This window comes from Pollachius pollachius, assembly GCF_949987615.1.
Source record: "Pollachius pollachius genome assembly, contig: scaffold_27, whole genome shotgun sequence".
Classification (NCBI taxonomy): domain Eukaryota; kingdom Metazoa; phylum Chordata; class Actinopteri; order Gadiformes; family Gadidae; genus Pollachius; species Pollachius pollachius.
Window position 1 is genome coordinate 669698 of NW_027641399.1, and position 13196 is coordinate 682893.

A 13196-nucleotide genomic window follows, 5' to 3' on the forward strand; every position below is an offset into this window, starting at 1 on the left:
CTGTGCAAGCAGGTACGACGTTTCGTCACTAAAGTGACTTCATCAGGTACAAATAATTGCAAAAACAAACCGTGAATATATCCATTCCAAACGAGCCGTGGTGACAAATGACGGGGGGTGCGCACGCACACATTAAAAATACGTAAACAGAAAACGGGGGAGGAAAAGGAACCGTGGTCTCAGCACGACCCTGAACCAATCAGAGCCGTGCACGGGGGGCGGGATATAGTGTGTCACATGTCATAAACAAAGACGGCCGCCCGGGAGTGGGGGACCAATCAGAGACCAGGATTGAAAAACATCTTTGAATCGACACAATGAGGTAGAATTACCAACAGGTGACGCCAAATAGACCGATGCAGGTGGCAGTCGGAATGAATGGGGAAACAAACACACAACGCATTCAGGGGTAGTAAATAATGTAAACGACAGTACCATGAGGACATAAACGAATACATTAAACGAAATTAATTAAAAACAATAAATAAAATAAATAAATAAATAAAATAAAACAAAATAAACGAAAGGCAGACGCACACACACACGAAAAACAACAGAATAATAGCATATCACCTCAATAAACAGGGTTAAATAATGTGCAACATTCAGAGGAATGGTGTGGGGTCAGACCAATCGAGAGAGACGTGAAAACGGTGGCAGGGGGGATCCGAAAGGGGGGCAAATTTAGAGGGGCCAAGGCCAAATAGAGGGGCAGAGGTAGGGCCAGGCGAGGGAGTGGTTAGGGTAAGGGCCAAAACAGGGTCAGGGGTCAGGGCCAGGGGAGGGGGGACGGCTAAGGTAAGGGCCAAGAGAGGGAGGGACGGTTAAGGTTAGGGCCAGGGGAGGGAATGGTTAAGGTAAGGGCCAGTGGATGGAATGGTTAAGGTAAGGGCCAGGGGAAGGGGGGACTGTTGAGGTAAGGGCCAGGGAGGGGAACGGTTAAGGTAAGAGCCAGGGGAGGGAGTGGTTAGGGTAAGGGCCAGGGGAGGGAGTGGTTAGGGTAAGGGCCAGGGGAGGGAGTGGTTAGGGTAAGGGCCAGGGGAGGGAGTGGTTAGGGTAAGGGCCAGGGGAGGGAGTGGTTAGGGTGAGGGCCAGGGGAGGGAGTGGTTAAGGTGAGGGCCAGGGGAGGGAGTGGTTAAGGTGAGGGCCCGGACGAGGGCGGGGACAAAAGGGGTTGGCAGGGCGGGACGGGGAAGGGGCGAGGGCCGGGGCAAGGGGCACGTCTCTGAGGGAGAAAGGAGAGGGGCACACGAAGGGGAAAACACCTACAGCTCGGGGAGGAACACACGGGACCACATGGGAGAAACAAAACCACAGTATACACGAACCTTCAAGTGTAAACAGGGTGAACGGATGACGGGCAACAACAAGAACACTAAAACACACAACAAAAATCATCAACCCTATAGGGGAACAGGTCGTAGATGTCCGGTGACAACGACGACGATGATGACGAAGGTGGTGCAGTTCATGTTGAGAGCGGTCCGGCCGGACTCGCGTGCCCATGTGTTGGTGGGGAGGGAAGGAGATCCGAGGAGTCGATAGGAGGCACGGGCGGGTTAGGTACAATATTAAAGACGGCGCCGCCGAAGGCGGCAACGTCGAGTGCACAGGCCATCATCACACAACATCCCGGAATCTCCGACCCACCCCCACATTCATAACGTACTTGCCCTTGATCGCCCGCTTCGTTCTCTTCTCGAGAGCAGCAATGCGTCTGGTGGAAACTCTAGCAGGTAGGCATGGTGTGTAAGCTGCAATAGGACCAAAACGCAGCAGACTCTGGACCGGTCCCCGTTGGTCGGTGAGTGCTGCGACGTGTCTCGTGGACCTCCTGGTGGGCGTGTCCGGGGTGACGCCGTCAGCTGGAAGGTCGAAGGCCAGCCGGGTGCGGGTGGAGCCAAGGGGAGTGTCGGTGGGGACAGCGTCCCGACGAGTGCTGGTCCGGGCAAACCCATTGGGGGGTGTCGTGCCAGAAGAAGCCGGAGCCGTCTGAAGGGGCGTGGTGAGGGTCCGGCGCCCAGCCAAGCCAGAGGTGCGCGCCGTCCTCCGCGGCAAGGGCGTAGCCGGAGGGGGCCGAGAGCCTGCAGGGGGAGGGGGAGAGGGTGGGGTCGGGGGGAGGGGGAGGAGGGGAGGGGAAAGGGAGGGAGGGGGAGGGGGAAGGGGGGAGGAGGGAAGGGTTAGGGTTAGGGTTAGGGTTAGGGTTAGGGTTAGGGTTAGGGTTAGGAATTGAAAAAAAAGGCAGACGCCGCCGCCGAAGGCGGCGACGTCAAGTGCACAGTCCGTCAACTGCTAACTACCCCGGGCCCCCAAGCCCACCCCCACGTTCAAACCCATGGGCTGTATGGTGTCCAAACGGCGCATCCAAAGGCGCTCCGCCCTGCGTCTCATCGAGACGGACCACCTGGGGTTGGACTCCAACACCGTGGCCGTCAAGGCAGACCAACCGTGCTCGATAAAGTGTTTTACCAGGGGGAGGTGCGTGTTCTTCAGCCTACAAATGTTAAAACGGTGTTGTGTAAACCTGGTCAGGAGATTGTTTTGTGTTTCCCCCACATATTGGGCGTCGCAGGTCTTACACCGGATGAGATAGACACAGTTTTTAGTGAGAGAGTCACACTGTCTCTGCGTGGGGAACACGTCACCGTTGTGTCGGTTACGCACCCAGGGCTGGTATTTATAGAAATCCCCGCGTCTATTGGATCTGGGGCGGGACAGTGGGCGGAGCTTGGCCCTAACCAGGATGTCCTGCAGGTTCTTGTTTTTGCGGTAGGCCGCGATAATGCCATAGTCCCGCAAGAGCCGAGTGCCGTCCAACAGACGGGAGAAATGAACTTTAATGGCCCTGACTAAGCGTACAGACGACGGAGAGTAGGTTGTGACGAAGGGAAGTCGCGAGCCTACGACGACCGGTTTAGTGTCCCCAAAGGTCCTGAAGGCCTTCCGTAGGAAGGACCTAGAGTACCCCCTGGTGGACAACGCGGTTAGGGTTAGGGTTAGGGTTAGGGTTAGGGTTAGGGTTAGGGTTAGGGTTAGGGTTTAGGGTTAGGGTTAGGGTTAGGGTTAGGGTTAGGGTTAGGGTTAGGAATTGAAAAAAAAGGCAGACGCCGCCGCCGAAGGCGGCGACGTCAAGTGCACAGTCCGTCAACTGCTAACTACCCCGGGCCCCCAAGCCCACCCCCACGTTCAAACCCATGGGCTGTATGGTGTCCAAACGGCGCATCCAAAGGCGCTCCGCCCTGCGTCTCATCGAGACGGACCACCTGGGGTTGGACTCCAACACCGTGGCCGTCAAGGCAGACCAACCGTGCTCGATAAAGTGTTTTACCAGGGGGAGGTGCGTGTTCTTCAGCCTACAAATGTTAAAACGGTGTTGTGTAAACCTGGTCAGGAGATTGTTTTGTGTTTCCCCCACATATTGGGCGTCGCAGGTCTTACACCGGATGAGATAGACACAGTTTTTAGTGAGAGAGTCACACTGTCTCTGCGTGGGGAACACGTCACCGTTGTGTCGGTTACGCACCCAGGGCTGGTATTTATAGAAATCCCCGCGTCTATTGGATCTGGGGCGGGACAGTGGGCGGAGCTTGGCCCTAACCAGGATGTCCTGCAGGTTCTTGTTTTTGCGGTAGGCCGCGATAATGCCATAGTCCCGCAAGAGCCGAGTGCCGTCCAACAGACGGGAGAAATGAACTTTAATGGCCCTGACTAAGCGTACAGACGACGGAGAGTAGGTTGTGACGAAGGGAAGTCGCGAGCCTACGACGACCGGTTTAGTGTCCCCAAAGGTCCTGAAGGCCTTCCGTAGGAAGGACCTAGAGTACCCCCTGGTGGACAACGCGGCGAAAAGCACTTTGGTGGCTTTAATAAAGTCCTCTCGGTTAGTGCATATTCTGTGGAATCTAAGCAATTGCGATTTCAACAGGCCGGCGTACGTGTGCTTCGGATGGAAGCTGGATCGGTGTAGTAGAGCGTGGGTGTCGGTGGTCTTAAAGAAAACTTTAACGTCCAACTTATGTTGGGAGGAGAACGTGGGGCCCTTGAACGTCGTCGTGTCGAGGAAGTCGACCGAAGAAGCGTCGAGACAAGATTTGAGCGTGATGGACGGATTGTGGGCGTTCAACGTGATAAGGAACTGATTAAAATCTCCCTCCGAGTGGGGCCACACCCCCCAGATGTCATCCAAATATCTAAGGTAGTAGAGGGGCTTTTTGGAACAGGAGGCCAGGGCCGCGACCTCCCACTCTGCCATGAAAATGTTTGCGTAGGCCGGCGCGAATTTCTTACCCATGGCCGTGCCCTTGATTTGAAGGAAGAATTGCCCGTCGAATTCAAAATCGTTACGGGTAAGATTAATTTCTAAGAGCTGCAGAAGTTCCTTATCGGGCCTAGTGGCGTCCGGGAACGCGCGAAAAATATTTTTAACAGCCTGTAAGCCCTCGGAGATGTCAATGTTCGTGTAGAGGCTGTCGACGTCCATGGTGAACAAGAGGGAGTCGGCGGGAACGTGCATGTGATTAATTTTATTAACAAAATCGTAGGTGTCCTTAACATAACTGGCGTGTCTGGTCGAGAGCGGATTAAGGTGAAAGTCGATGAACTCTGCCGTGTAGTAGGTTTCGCTGCTGCAGTCCGACACGATCGGCCTACCGGGAGGGATCTCGTGAGGCCTGCTCCAAGACGCGGGGTCCTTATGGATTTTGGGCAGCATATAGAAGAGCCTGGGCCTGGGCGCAGCACCCCCCACGAGATAGTTGCGTTGCTTATGGTCGATAAATTTCTTACCCCACAGCGCCCACACGATATTAACGACGAGGGGGACAGTGTCCGGGTAGATGGGACGTGTTAATTTCGAATAGTAGGTGGGATTATTCAACTGTCTATGTCCCTCCCACAGATATTGTTCTCTGTCCATAAGAACTACAGCGCTGCCCTTATCCGCGGGTTTGATGACGACGGCGTCATTGTTTTTTAACGATAAGAGCGCGGCAAACTCCTCCGCATCGAGGTTATCCCTGACCCGGCCTATGCGGAACTCATCCTGAAAAAACCTAACGTCAGAGTCGACCAAAGTGGAAACCTCCGCAGGGAGACTGCCCTTGGGGGGAACCCACTGCGATCTAGGTGTGAAGGGGGGTCGCGACGAGTCCGGCTGGCCCTCGAAGTAAACCGCCAGTTTGACCCTGCGATGGTATTGCTGTATGTCGGATCGTATTTGATGTCGCATGTTATCAGCGCCGCCTCCCTTGGTGGGAATAAAGGCAAGGCCCCTCTCGAGGACGGAAAATTGCGCCGCAGACAGTGTGAAATTTTTACAGAGGTTAATGACGGATTTGCTCCCCTTTTGCATATCGTCGTGCGCGGGGGTCACTAATTTAACGACTGTATCCAGTGCTCTAGGAAGAGCTTGGCGGTAGGATGGGACCAGTGGATACCGTCTCTATCGGTGCTAAAACATTTCCTAGAAAGCGCCGGGATAAAGTGGCAATGGGCGGTGATGTAATCATTAAGACGGCGCAGATTATCCTGCTCTCTATGGGGCAAGGACCTGGAGAAGTTAATTTCAGGGACCATGACCCTTGCTAGGGGAAAGCAGAGCTTAGCCATCCTAATGGCGTTCCGGAGCTGCCTAATAGTGCCCTGGTCCGACACGCAAGCCCTGTCGTTGAGGCCGAAGGCGAGAATTACCTTGCGGACATCGGGGGAGACGGCAGTCTTGGCCAAGATGGCCCCGGCGTGTCGAAACGTGGCCCCCGGGAAACTGTCGACCTGAAGGCCAGGCCGCTGGAAGGGAGGGAACCTGGCCAGGTTGGAGTCCCCCAAGATGAGGCACTCCTCCCTAGCACGGAGGCCCCACTCACTCAGCTTCTTTGTGGTGCTGACGTGCCTGGTGGTGCGGCGGGTGGGCGTGTCCGGAATGACGACCCCCGAAGAGCGAAGGCGCAGACAGCGCTGGACAGGGCCCAGGGGTGTGGAGAGAGGAGCGCCGCCCCGGTCGGCGGACGTGGAGGGCTCTCCGGCTGAGGGCGTCGTACCCAAGGGCGCGGGCGCGGGGGGAAGAGGAGTGGCTGCCTTCAGGCCCGTAGTGCGCGTGGAAGGGCACGATCCCCGCTGCCTTCTGGGCGGGTCCGGAGAGGGCCGCGAGCCTGGAGGAGGGAGAGGAAGGACAGGGGAGAGGAGAGAGGAGCCGGAGGGGAGGGGGAGGGGGGGAGGGCTGGAGAGGGGGGAGGAAGGAGGAGGAGGACAGGGAGAAAAAAGAGAGGCAGGAGGGGGAAGCACAGGAGAGAGGCCAGCGTCCGCGTCCCAGCGTGGATCCTCGAGGACCTCAGCAACACGATGAGCGCTGATGGAAGGCCCGGTCGGCGGTGCAGAGGAGGGCGGCTGCGTCGTCGGGCCTTCCGTTGACCCACAGCCGTCCAAACGGCGCCCCAGCAGGGCACGTGCGTCATCCAGGGTCGTCTGGCGTAACCTGGGGCCAAAGTGTCGCCTAGCCCAGGCAGCCGCGATATCAAAGTTCTGGCGCCAGTCGGGCTCCAGCAACCGTGTCAGGAGCTGGATTTTATCCGCAACCGTGTCCCGGTAGTGGTCCCTCAGGATGAGGGCCGTGGTGTGGGCCCAGTTCTTGGCGTTCCCCGCAATGAGGGACAGTGTAGCTGCGTTGGGGGCCGCCGGCTTGATGGTCATGATTAATGTTCTGGTTATTCTGGAGATGGTGACCGGGGGCTCAGGTCCGGTCACATTGTCGAGATGGTGAGAGGCCTTGATAATGCCAAACACTAACCTGTTTTTCAGGCTGAAGTCCGGGTCGGTGGACAGCGGGGCGTCGGGGACACGAGTCCGGACTCCCTCCTGCGGCGGCACTGCAAGTTGGGCCCTCGCGTCGTCATCGGTTCCGGAGCGGGGAATAGGCCCCCGGCCGAGGTCGCGGGCCCCGCGGTCACGGCGGTGACGTCCGGGGCGCCACGGCGGGCGGTACCGTTCCACCGGAACGGGGCGGAAGGTCGGGTCAAAGTCCCGGTCCCAAGGGCCGCCACGGCGGCGCTCGAACCCACGCGACGGCAGGTCGGAACCCGTGGCCCGATAGGGATCATTGCGGCGACGACGGGGTGCCCGAGGCAATGGGCTGCGCGGGACCCGGACGTGGTCGGGTAGACCGCGCCAGGCAACACGCGGCGATAGGTCGCGCGAGGCCCAGGCGCGGCAGTCTGTTCTAGTCACCGACGCATAGGTGCGTCTCATGTGGTGCGGCCGTAAAAGAGGTCGACTCACCGGTGCAAGGGCCTCGACCGGGTCCCGGGATCTCCTGCGACCCCTAACGCGGTGGACAACCGTCCAATGGCCGTCTCCGTGGCGGTCGGACATGGCAACAGGTCGGAAGGAATCACGGTTGATGGTTAAGAAAAAACGGTAACAAATGGTCAAAATAAAGTTTCTTTTATTTTAAAGAAACTATTCGCTACGTTTCGGTAATAAAAATACCTTCATCAGGCGAATAAACAGTGTGTAACATTCCCTTAGAGTTATGCGACCGAGCCGTGGTGTTAATGTCCGAAAAACATGCTGGTTGAAGAGAGCGCGAACCAAGGGGACATGAACCCTCAGTGACCTCAACCTCCTTCCTGTAAACGGGCCAATAAGAAGGCCTCATGTTAACTCGGCTTGAACAACCGTCAACAACAAACAAAATGGCCACCCGGAAGTGCAGCAGCCAATGACACGACAGTACGGGTCCATGTGGGTTGTTCCATATATGGAAACGCGATCAAAACAAGAAACCAAATGGCCACCAGGAAGTGCATCAGCCAATCACACGACAGTGCGGGACCATGTGAGTTGTTCCATATATGGAAACGCGATCAAAACCCAAAAGGGTGTACAAAACCCCTAAACACACGGATAATAATACAATAGTAATAAGGAGGAGGGAAACAACATAGATAAAGAAAAAGAAAAAAGAAAAACAAAAGAAAATAAAAGAAATAAATAAAATAAAAAATAATAAATAATAAATAAATAATAAATAAAAAAATAAAAGAAAACAAATTGTTTATATAAATAAAACCCGAAGAAAAACCAACCACAAATAAAAAATATATATAAATAACGATACAAAACAGGGCTGGGAGAGGGAAGGAAGGTTAGGGCTATGGTTCGGGTAAGGGCCAGGGTAGGGTGTGGTTAAGGTTAGGGACCAGGGCAGAGAGTGGTTAAGGTAAGGGCCAGGGCCAGGGCGGGGGTAAGGGTGAGGAGGTTAAGGTTAGGGTTAAGGTTGGGGTTAGGGCCAGGGTAAGGTGTGGTTAAGGTTAGGGCCAGGGTAGGGAGTGGTTAAGGTAAGGGCCAGGGCCAGGGCGGGGGTTAGGGTGAAGGGGTTAAGGTTAGGGTTAAGGTTAGGGTGAATGGGGTTAAGGTTAGGGTTAAGGTTAGGGTTAGGGCCAGGGTAAGGTGTGGTTAAGGTAAGGGCCAGGGCAGGGAGTGGTTAAGGTTAGGGCCAGGGCTAGGGCGGGGGTAAGGGCGGGGCCAGGGTGGGGTGGGGGCGGGGATCCAGGAGGCAAACAACACATGAAAAATTACCTACGGCTCGGTCGGGGACACACATGACCATGAATATGTTACCAACAGTATATATACATAACCATCAAATGTACAAAGGAACGAAAGTGACCTGCAGGACCAACCTGTGCAAAAAACAGACGCAACAGCGTATACAGAGACACAGTGAAAATACACATGGATATAAACCGGAACCAACAACGTATCAAATGTTGACCTGAAGTGGTCCGGAGCACAGGAAGTTGCAGGTCCGTCGTCCCGAGGCACCATCGTGTTAGAGTCCAGGAGGGGAAGCCTCCAGCGAGGGAGGCGAGCAAGGAGACCAGGAGCGTCCACAGCGAGGCACGGGCGGGTTAGGAATTGAAAAAAAAGGCAGACGCCGCCGCCGAAGGCGGCGACGTCAAGTGCACAGTCCGTCAACTGCTAACTACCCCGGGCCCCCAAGCCCACCCCCACGTTCAAACCCATGGGCTGTATGGTGTCCAAACGGCGCATCCAAAGGCGCTCCGCCCTGCGTCTCATCGAGACGGACCACCTGGGGTTGGACTCCAACACCGTGGCCGTCAAGGCAGACCAACCGTGCTCGATAAAGTGTTTTACCAGGGGGAGGTGCGTGTTCTTCAGCCTACAAATGTTAAAACGGTGTTGTGTAAACCTGGTCAGGAGATTGTTTTGTGTTTCCCCCACATATTGGGCGTCGCAGGTCTTACACCGGATGAGATAGACACAGTTTTTAGTGAGAGAGTCACACTGTCTCTGCGTGGGGAACACGTCACCGTTGTGTCGGTTACGCACCCAGGGCTGGTATTTATAGAAATCCCCGCGTCTATTGGATCTGGGGCGGGACAGTGGGCGGAGCTTGGCCCTAACCAGGATGTCCTGCAGGTTCTTGTTTTTGCGGTAGGCCGCGATAATGCCATAGTCCCGCAAGAGCCGAGTGCCGTCCAACAGACGGGAGAAATGAACTTTAATGGCCCTGACTAAGCGTACAGACGACGGAGAGTAGGTTGTGACGAAGGGAAGTCGCGAGCCTACGACGACCGGTTTAGTGTCCCCAAAGGTCCTGAAGGCCTTCCGTAGGAAGGACCTAGAGTACCCCCTGGTGGACAACGCGGCGAAAAGCACTTTGGTGGCTTTAATAAAGTCCTCTCGGTTAGTGCATATTCTGTGGAATCTAAGCAATTGCGATTTCAACAGGCCGGCGTACGTGTGCTTCGGATGGAAGCTGGATCGGTGTAGTAGAGCGTGGGTGTCGGTGGTCTTAAAGAAAACTTTAACGTCCAACTTATGTTGGGAGGAGAACGTGGGGCCCTTGAACGTCGTCGTGTCGAGGAAGTCGACCGAAGAAGCGTCGAGACAAGATTTGAGCGTGATGGACGGATTGTGGGCGTTCAACGTGATAAGGAACTGATTAAAATCTCCCTCCGAGTGGGGCCACACCCCCCAGATGTCATCCAAATATCTAAGGTAGTAGAGGGGCTTTTTGGAACAGGAGGCCAGGGCCGCGACCTCCCACTCTGCCATGAAAATGTTTGCGTAGGCCGGCGCGAATTTCTTACCCATGGCCGTGCCCTTGATTTGAAGGAAGAATTGCCCGTCGAATTCAAAATCGTTACGGGTAAGATTAATTTCTAAGAGCTGCAGAAGTTCCTTATCGGGCCTAGTGGCGTCCGGGAACGCGCGAAAAATATTTTTAACAGCCTGTAAGCCCTCGGAGATGTCAATGTTCGTGTAGAGGCTGTCGACGTCCATGGTGAACAAGAGGGAGTCGGCGGGAACGTGCATGTGATTAATTTTATTAACAAAATCGTAGGTGTCCTTAACATAACTGGCGTGTCTGGTCGAGAGCGGATTAAGGTGAAAGTCGATGAACTCTGCCGTGTAGTAGGTTTCGCTGCTGCAGTCCGACACGATCGGCCTACCGGGAGGGATCTCGTGAGGCCTGCTCCAAGACGCGGGGTCCTTATGGATTTTGGGCAGCATATAGAAGAGCCTGGGCCTGGGCGCAGCACCCCCCACGAGATAGTTGCGTTGCTTATGGTCGATAAATTTCTTACCCCACAGCGCCCACACGATATTAACGACGAGGGGGACAGTGTCCGGGTAGATGGGACGTGTTAATTTCGAATAGTAGGTGGGATTATTCAACTGTCTATGTCCCTCCCACAGATATTGTTCTCTGTCCATAAGAACTACAGCGCTGCCCTTATCCGCGGGTTTGATGACGACGGCGTCATTGTTTTTTAACGATAAGAGCGCGGCAAACTCCTCCGCATCGAGGTTATCCCTGACCCGGCCTATGCGGAACTCATCCTGAAAAAACCTAACGTCAGAGTCGACCAAAGTGGAAACCTCCGCAGGGAGACTGCCCTTGGGGGGAACCCACTGCGATCTAGGTGTGAAGGGGGGTCGCGACGAGTCCGGCTGGCCCTCGAAGTAAACCGCCAGTTTGACCCTGCGATGGTTAGGGTTAGGGTTAGGGTTAGGGTTAGGGGTTAGGGTTAGGGTTAGGGTTAGGGTTAGGGTTAGGGTTAGGGTTAGGGTTAGGGGTAGGGGTAGGGTTAGGGGTAGGGTTAGGGTTAGGGTTAGGGTTAGGGTTAGGGTTAGGGTTAGGGTTAGGGTTAGGGTTAGGGTTAGGGGTTAGGGGTTAGGGTTAGGGTTAGGGTTAGGGTTAGGGTTAGGGTTAGGGTTAGGGTTAGGGTTAGGGTTAGGGTTAGGGGTTAGGGTTAGGGTTAGGGTTAGGGTTAGGGTTAGGGTTAGGGTTAGGGTTAGGGTTAGGGTTAGGGTTAGGTATGAGAAGCTGAGTGCCAACGCCGAAGGCGGTGGCACTAAATGCACGGGCCTAGATATGAAAGGCAACAAGGTCACCTCCACCCCAAAACCAAACCAGAGGGCCATAAGGCATCAAATTAACACATCTATAGACACTCAGCTCTTTTCCCTTTTTAAACCATAGAACAGCTGGGGTTCGATTGGAGTGTTAAACTCTTAAGGTTAGGAATAAGATTGGGGGCGGGGTTGGGGTTAGGGTTAGGGCTAGGGTCAGGGTTGGGGTTAGGGTTAGGATAGGGGTTGGGGTCGGGGTTAGGTTAAGGGGTTAAGGTAGGGGTTGGGGTAAGGGCTAGGGTCAGGGTTGGGGTTAGGGTTAGGATAGGGGTTGGGGTCGGGGTTAGGATTAGGGGTTAAGGTTAGGGTTAGGATTAGGGGTTAGGGTTAAGGATTCAAAATGTTTACAAAGGATTATAACATTCTTAGAACCCGTTTTCAAAATAGTGTTCACGGGGCTACACACTTTAACCTCTGCACCCAATGATGCAGCATGTGCTTCGCTGTGCTGTAAGACCAGTGAATGTGGTCGCTGTCCGTGGTGAAGTCCCTACTCGGTAGCTCTGGAATAGAGTTGCAGTTATTGGTGATATATTTGTTAAGGCGGCAGAGATTGGTCTGTTCCAGATGGGGCAAAGCCTTCGAAAAGTTAATCAGAGGTACATAGACATGGGCCATCGGAAAGGCTAGTTTAGCCATTTTAATGGCCTTCTGTAGCTGTTTGATAGTGGTCTCTTCGACCTTCTGTGCCCTGTTGTTAATGCCAAAGGCCAGAATTACCTTTTTTACCCCAGCCGACACAGTTGTTTTGGCCATAATAGCCTCTGCGTGCCGAAAAGTAGCACCCGGGAAGGCATCCACTTGTAGGTCCGCCTCCGTAAAAGGTGGCATTCTGGTAAGAGTAGAATCACCCATAATGACCCACTTGTGCCGCGCTGTAAGGGACCAATCCTTCATTTTCTGGCAGGTGTTGACGTGGCGGGTGGGCCTGCGGGTTGGAGTGGAAGTGGAGGTCTCCGACGCAGGTTTCGTGAAGATGAGTTGACTCTGCGCCGTGGTACGAGTCGGGCCCATGAGTGCTGGGGCCAGGGGCACCTGAAGCTGCTGCAGGGAACCCCCTCGTGGGTCGTCTGTCGCCGCTGCGGTGGGGTCAAAGACCGGTGACATGTGGATCTCCTCAGTGGACAGGTCCAGCAGCAACGGTGGGGGAGTCACAGCAACACCAGCATCGGCCGAAGGGGTTGACGTCCGAGCCGGGGTCCAGGAGGAGCCGGCAGAGATGAGAGGTGGCTGGGTGGTCGTCCGTGTCTTCGGGGTCCTTTGTGTGCGAGGGGCCAGCGGCGGCGGGTCACAGGTCGCTGGGCGAGCAGCGGGTGCCTCCGGGGGGGTCGGGACCTGGAGTGAGGGCAGATGCGAAGAAGGGGGGGAGGAGGAGGGGGGAGAGGGGAGAGGAGAAAAGGCGAGAAAAGGGAGGAGGAGGGGGGGAGGAGAACAAGGGCGGGGAGGGAGAGGGGGAGAGGCTGGGGCCCTCAAGGCAGGAGACTGGTCCGGGCCGGCTGCAGAGCTGTGGGGATGGCCGCTCGAGTCCGAGACCCCCGTGGGTGTGGGGAGCAGCTGGTGTCTGGGCGGTGGGTGGAGTTGGACCTCAACCGTGACGCTAGGTGGCGTGGAGGGAGGGGCCGTCTCCCGTCGTGGAGTCACCTCGGAACAAAGTTCTTGTGAGAGCATAGCATGTACAATCTGCAATGTCTGTGGGTTGAGTCTTCTACCAAAATGGCGGCTAGCCCAGGAGGAAGCCACCGCAAAGGGCTGTTGCCAAT